This window comes from Camellia sinensis, chromosome 15, assembly GCF_055761805.1.
Source record: "Camellia sinensis isolate YWXY chromosome 15, ASM5576180v1, whole genome shotgun sequence".
Taxonomy (NCBI): Eukaryota; Viridiplantae; Streptophyta; class Magnoliopsida; order Ericales; family Theaceae; genus Camellia; species Camellia sinensis.
Window position 1 is genome coordinate 114,977,787 of NC_138975.1, and position 7,651 is coordinate 114,985,437.

General features: G+C 35.3%; 1 long non-coding RNA gene across 1 annotated transcript; it reads left to right on the plus strand.

Annotated features, from left to right (window-relative positions):
* Nucleotides 1-377: 377 nt before the first annotated feature.
* LOC114274826 (uncharacterized) lies at nt 378-3,987 on the plus strand. The gene is made up of 3 exons (XR_014356234.1): nt 378-443; nt 2,711-2,794; nt 3,769-3,987. It is a non-coding gene; the product is annotated as an uncharacterized LOC114274826 (long non-coding RNA).
* The last annotated feature ends 3,664 nt before the right edge of the window (nt 3,988-7,651 follow it).

The window sequence follows — 7,651 nt, forward strand, 5'->3', positions numbered from 1 at the left end:
GCCTGATGGATGAGGCCTGGACTTGGTAAACTCTGATAGAAAGTGAACCTATTAGTAAACTCTGATTGAGTGGGAGCAAATATTGTTTTAAAGAAAGTGATTTATTGCGCTTCAAAGCCTTCTGTTAACAGATTTTCTTTTAAACGTTTGGTTTAACTGATGCTATCACTTTCCAGCCAACCCCTGTATTATTGGGATCAAACCCAAGTACATTTTGTTTTTGGATCCTGAAACATATTTCTGCCTTGTTTAACAGATCATTTTACTATGGCTGACTATTGTACATTGCAAGGTTACATCTCTCATGATTAATTCTTTCCGAAATTATATATTGGTGTAGTGAGCTAATTTGGAATTTTATTTTAATGTGAATTGCAGAAGCAACACCTAAGACAATATGGGTAAAAGGTCTTGCCCTTTATCACTTGAAATCACATCTTCAGGTTTGTTGTTTCCAATTTTTTTGTATGCATATAATTTGATATTGTTCTCTAGTTTTGTTTGTTTGACATGCTCAAATGTCAAACCTCTTTCCCATGACCCTACCTATTCACAAGCACAAAGGAAAATATGAGAAAAAGAAAAGACTCCTTGAGCTTTCCTGCTGGAAGGGGTTGAACATTTGAATACCAATTTGAACCATTCTTTTTCAGTTTTATTCTTATAGCGACCCCGGTCTTTTCCCATTTGATTATTGTATCTGGACTTAGGTTCCGTATATTCTGTCATTGCATAATTGTTGTTGTCGTCTTTTATTTTCTTATTTGGAGTTATAGGATGTGTTGGGCAGGTTTATTTCAGGTTGGTTGGGTTCGTAAACCAAGTGTTGCTGTCCAGTTTTTGGGTTGGTCGCTCGAGCGAGGGCTTGGTCGCTCGAGCGAGTATTGTATTTTGTGTCTGATGGCTTGATCCAGCTTTTCTTCGATCGAGCGAGAGATTGCGTCTAGTATAGACCTGAGAGCAGTGTTTCTTCGCTCGAGCGAGATTTTCTTCGCTCGAGCGAGCGAGGTGTATGTTTTCGAGTTCCTCACTCGAGCGAGCATTCTGTCGCTCGAGCGTGCTTCTGGGTTGCAGACCTGAAGCATTGCATTCTTTGCTCGAGCGAGCTTTTCTTCGCTCGAGCGAGTATTTATTGTGTCTGGTCGCTCGAGCGACCAAGTCTTCGCTCGAGCGAGCCTGTCGGGTTTAAATAGGTAGCAGCGTGTTTCAGATCAGTTTTTCATCCACTTTCAGATTCCAAAACCCTAGGTACGAGTTCTCTCTCCTTCTACACACCTTCTTTCTTAGGATTGATCTACTTAGAGTGAGTTTCTACCTTAGATCCTTTATTAAAAAGATAGAGTGAGTCGAGGGCTTCCATTTAATCTGAGCGTTTGGTGGTTTGGAGCACATTGGAATTTGGGTCTTCATCTCCGTCTTCTCCATTCGGGTTATCTTCTTCGAGGTAGGGATTTCCTACTCCATCTTATAAGTTTTGTTCTAAGTTTTAGTATTTTGATATGTTGGTGGTACTTTGGTAATTTTGGGAAAAACCCTAGTTGTATTAATAAATTAATTTGTATAATTAATTTAAGGAAATTGGGAAAATATGGTTAAATTCATAGAATTGAAGAATTCATTGATTAAATGGTGTAGTTGGATAATTTAAATCACTCGCTTATTGAATTGTTGATATATTTATTTTCAGTCTAGAAATAACTGTTTTGGGCTATCGGTGGAGGATAGCCGTGATTGTTGTAGACATTGCATGTGGATTAGGGATAACTGAAACTAATCACATTGGTTAAGTCATTAATTTTGACTATTGAATTAATACAGAAAATACGTGTATTGATTGAGCATTGCATTTGCATATTGTGTGGGAGGAGATAGGGGATGTACTCCACGGTTTAGGGGAAGATAGGGGATGGACCTCTAAACCGGATTTTGTTTGGGAGGAGATAGGGGATGGACTCCATTAGCATCACTATTATGTGTGCTTATTATATTGAAGTGTTTTTACATGTTATTGATACAGCACTAAAATGTGTATCAAATGGGAAGTATGAAGTGTTTTGATATGAGCCTGAGTCTCATCTGTGTTGTTGATATTGGAAGTAATGTGAATATATTATATAGTTCACTGTTGTAAGTTTGGCCAGGTTCTGAGCCTTATTGATAATAATGGGAATTGAAACATGTCATAGACGTTAGTGTCATGAGACTGTATTAAGTTATAATTGGTTATCTTGGTTAACCATCTATTGAATGCTATAGCTTTATTCAATGCTTATATTTGGTTTAGTATTTTTCTACTGGGCTGTGGCTTACCCTTTATGGGAACATCATTTTCAGGTCCAGGTGATAAACTACCTCCAAGGACTTAGCTTGGAAGGATTTGGATTTTGAAGACTATCTTTAGTTATTTGTTTTTATTTGATAAACATTCAAGCCTAGGGCTTTATTTGTATTTGAGTTAGAACTCATATTTTTGTGTCCAAGTGTTGGCTTGGAAAGATGTAAGCCCATAGGGCATTTAATCTGATGTTACATGTAATGTTTTCATTTAGTAGTACTCTGATGAATGAGATAATGAATTGCTTTCTTTTAATATTGCATGTCAATGATATATATTATGGGTTTATTTTGAGGGCGTGACAATTCTGTTGATTTGTTACTAGCTTTGCTCATTTGCTGACTCTATAGATAACAATCTTTAATGTATTCACAGGCATAGTATTTGGTGTCTCATTTTTGCAGAAATGTCGTTTGGGGAAGCAATCTTGCAAGGAGTTACCTGACAGCTCTAAAGATGGTATCAACCTTGTTCTCACTATAATGCTTAGTAGTTTGTACATTGCATTATTGATAAACCATATGAAATTTAGCCCATCTACTACATTTGTATGTTGAATTTAAGGTGATCTTCAAATCAAGCTAATAAAAATAAGTTAGAACTACTTGAAAATTTAAATGCACACAAATGTGAGAACTTTTTGTCCTTTGGTATTAGGCATCCTTATTTCCATTAAGTTCATATATTGAAGGTCTGGTTTTGGGGTGTGTGTGGTTTATGTGGGATATGAGGGTGCATATCGTTGAAGAGAGGGAGCAGATGAATATCTGATGCATTAGGGAGTGAAAACGATGGATGTTTCATGACATTAGTATTAGTAATTGAAATTCGTATTGATTCATTGGTATTGTGTAATTGGAATTACAGCGTCTTGCATTGCTGAGAGTCAAGACACTAGTTCATGTACAGCATCATCGTCAAAACTAGCTCAAGATTTAAATAAGTATGTTACACACTTTTTCCTTCTTTCTTAATTTTTATTTTTAGCAAGTCTGAGACACATAAGCACTGAAGCCGAGCAGTACAGATTTAAACTAGCTCACTGTAATACCTGTATATAAACCTAAATTGACCTTCTGGTAACTAGTTTTGAGCTAAACAAAGCAGCACAGATATACTGTTGTCAATATGTGGTGATGACAAGAACCTGGAATGCTTCAATTTACAGTAGCTCTGTTCCCTGCCTTCGTAATTTTTATTTATTTATTTTTTTTAATCTGGGCAAGATGTGTTTGAATTTCATGGCATATTGTTTTTCACATAATTTGATTAATCCATGAAAGCCTTGCCCCTCAAATCCCTTATTAGATCATGAAGAAAGCTGAAGTATTTTTATTTCTTTTCAAATTGGAGTATTGTGACATTGTTTGATTAAGCAAACCAAATAGGATGTGCTGTGAATTGAACATTTGGGTTCATGCCTTGTCTTTCAGGAGGTAATGATGCTTCTCACTCAGCTGAAGCTACAGCCCGCAGAGGATCAAGTAGTGTTGCTCGCCCTGACGTTGTATTGTGTTGTGTTGTTAATGAATGTTAATGAATGTTAATGCTTCAATTTAGAGTTGTATTGTGTCGAATGTTAATGAATTATGTATTGTGTCGAATGTTAATGATTCAGTTAATTTGAATGATGCTTTAAAATTATAGGTTTATTATGGATTGAATGAATTATTAGGAATTACAGGTGTATTGTTTTCCTGCTTTGGCGACCAATTTATTAGTCGCGACAAATAAATAATTTTTTTTTCTCAAAAAATGACAATTGCCGACCAAGAGTTTTGGTCGCAAAAAATACATCTATTGCCGACCAAAACAGCTCTTGGTCGTGGAAACTCACTTTTGCCGACTTGGTCTTTTTGGTCACGAAATGTGATAATTGGCGACCAAACTTTTTAGTCGCAAAATGTGACAATTGGCGACTAAGAAATTTGGTCGGGAAAATATTACTTTTCGCGACCAAAGTGTTTTAGCGACAAAATGAATTAGTCGCGGTAATTAAATATTCAGCGACCAAAAATTTAGTCGGCAAATCCAACTTTTGCCGACCAACCAAAATATTGGTCGCGAATTACTTTTGCCGACCCTCAATTGGCGACCAAAGTAGCGACCAAAAAATTTGGTCGCGGATAACTTTTGCCGACCAAAAATAGACTTTTAGCGACCAATTTTTTTGTTGCCAAAAGTGTTAATTCTTGTAGTGTTGGTTCATATCCAATAAATAATAATAATAATAATAATAATAATAATAATAATAATAATAATAATAATAATAATACAATACCTGAGTAATAAAAGTTGAGATTTTTTATAATATATCCCTTATAATAAGACTTTTTTTGTAAGAAAAAAAACGAGCCATGAGTTTTATTGTAAGGAGGACAACACAAGCAACAAACACAACCCAATTATTGAATAGCTAATTTTATTTTTTTAACTTTTAAACACTAACTTTTAATTTAAATTTTTATTTTTTAAAAGTAATTTTTGGAATACTCTCATCGAAATCCATTTAGTAAGAGGTCGTATTGAATATGCAATATTGAAGAAAATGTTATTTATTTTCGAACAATGAAATTTTTATTATCTATGAATTGAGAAATTTCAAATTAAAAGCTAAAAATCCAAAATTAAGCGCTACAAAATGAAAAAATCATATTTCATTGTTTGTAGATTAGAAAGAAATTTCACTGTCTATTGACATCAAATAAAAAATTTTAAACTAGAGGGATAAAATACAAAATTAGCATTGGTTGCTAAAAAGATTGCGATAAAAACAGGCATCATGCTCACTATCAAGTAGAAACTTTTGTTATGTATAGTGTTTTTTTTTCCCCCCCTCCTATGCTCCTTAATTTTTAATTTTTTTTTTTTTACGAGCAATAAATATCAGTGATGGACTAAACAATATATATACATATACATACTAGCAGTCCACACACGGGATGTGTGTACAACTCAAAAATATATATATATTATAAGAATAATAATAATAATAAAAATGCACATGCATTGCTCAAGTGGTAAGAACATTTATTATTAACTCCATGGTCATGAGTTTGAGACTTGTCCTCCTCTTTGTATAATTTTTACAAAAAATACAAATATAGGAGTATTTTGAAAAAACTCAAAATATGAGACAAAAACATCAAAACGTTATGTACATACATGTATGTGCATATATAGAAAAACTTAACGGAGATTTTATATTTTTTTGAATTACTAATCAGTGCACATGCAATGCATATGCCATATGGCCCTTCTAACAAATAAATCAGCACTCAATTGAACTTAGTAAATCAAAATTTCAAATGTAAAAACAACTTGTTACATGTGGACATTTTGGTTAAGGACACATTTTGGTTAAGAGGTCCTTGTTGCAAATCATGAAAGGAGGATTTTTTTTTTTAAACTGTGTTTGGATCATAGACTTAAGTAGGTATTTAAAAAAGACAAAAATGAAAAACTCAGTAAAATATACATGAATTAACATTCTAAAATTTTACATATCTCCTCAATCTTCATGAGAATTTCACTAAAATTTTACAACTTAGTGATATAATCACATATGTGCTTCCTTTTCTAGATAAGAAAGGTAAAGCAGCTCCTGAAGGTAACATAATTGTAAGTAAACCAAAAATTATCCCAAAGTTATGATTCAGTCACACATTGAGACTAAAATGGACAAACTATCAATTCAAACAGGTTCCCAAAATTCATGGTATAACTTCTAAATAATCAATGTATATATATAGCGATCCCGGTTTTCCCTTTCGATATCTGTTGTATTCTGGACTTTGGTTCCGCGGAGTTGGTAGTTGTATCTATCTTATTGTCATCCTTTGATTCCATTTGTTTGAGTTTTAGAATGTGTTGGGCATGTTTCGAGCAGGTGGGTTGAGCCTTGGTCTAAAATCTTGTTGCCAGGTTTTTGGTCGTTCCGCTCTAGCGGGTCGTCTAGCGCTCGAGCGGCGATTGCACACTCCCAGTATTTTGGTACTCTGCAAAACTTCTGCAGGTGTGATTTCTACGCTCAAGCGGATTTCCTGCACTCGAGCGGGTCGCGCTCGAGCGGGCTTGTTGGAGCTCGAGCGGGTAGTACATTTTTGGTGTGAGTTCTGGGAAGGGGAAATCTACGCTCGAGCGGACTGGTTTTCGCGCTCGAGCGGATGTACTTTATTCTTGTGTCTTGGCGCTCGAGCGGGCCTTCTTGCGCTCGAGCGTGTCTAGATTTTTGTGCGTGACGCTCGAGCGTCCTGTTCTCCGCTCAAGCGGGAATGTCGTATATCAGAAGGCAGTTAGGCATTTTTGAATCACTTTTTACATTCACTCTCTCTCTCTTACTTTCCCAAAATCGATTTTGAGAGCCTCTCTCTCTAGAGACTCCCTTCTCTCTAGGGTTTGATCTAGTTAGAGTGCTTCCCTTTCCTTTGGCCTTTGTAAAAGTTGTGTTGATCGTCAAGGGCTTTGTTTTGATCCGTGGATCTTGAAGTTTGGAGCATTTTGGTTTTCTTCATCTCCTTCCCTTGGGCTCCGAATTTGAGGTAGGGATTCCTACTCACTTTTATGGGTTTTGACCTAGATATTGAGTTTTTGTATAAATGGTTTTGGGTTTTGGAAACTAGGGTTTCAAATGTTTAATTTTGAAAAGAGGGTTTTGTTTATTTTGGACCATAAATACGTATTTGGGTTTCAAAATGAGTATATTGATGTTATTGGTAATATATGGATTCTTGGAGTCAATATTGGGAATCAAGGGGAAAATGCCATGTTTGGGTATTTTTGGGTCACTAGTGTAATTAATGACAAGTGTTGAGAAAATATGGAATTGAGTTGAATATAATGAAATTGGCTCATTATGAGATGGATTAGTGAAGTTGGATTTATTAATCGCTCACTTTTGGAAATATGGATAAATTATTTGTTAACGCATTTATTATCTGTTTAGAAATAATTACCTTGGGCTACCGGTGGAGGGTAGTCGTGATTGTTGTAGACAATGCATGATGATTAGGCAAACTAAAACTAATCAATGGAATGTGTCATCATATATGACAGTTGAAAGAATACATTAACTTTATGTATTGTTTGATGATGTATATGATAATTGTTTATATGCATTGTGTTGTGTGGGAGGGGATAGGGGATGCACTCCACGGTTTAGGGGAAGATAGGGGATGGACCTCTAAACCGGTTAATGTTTGGGAGAAGATAGGGGATGGACTCCGGTGATACAGCTCATATGCTTATCCGTGGAAGTGTTGATATAGCTCATATGCGTATCTATGGAAGTGTTGATATATCTCATATGCTTATCTG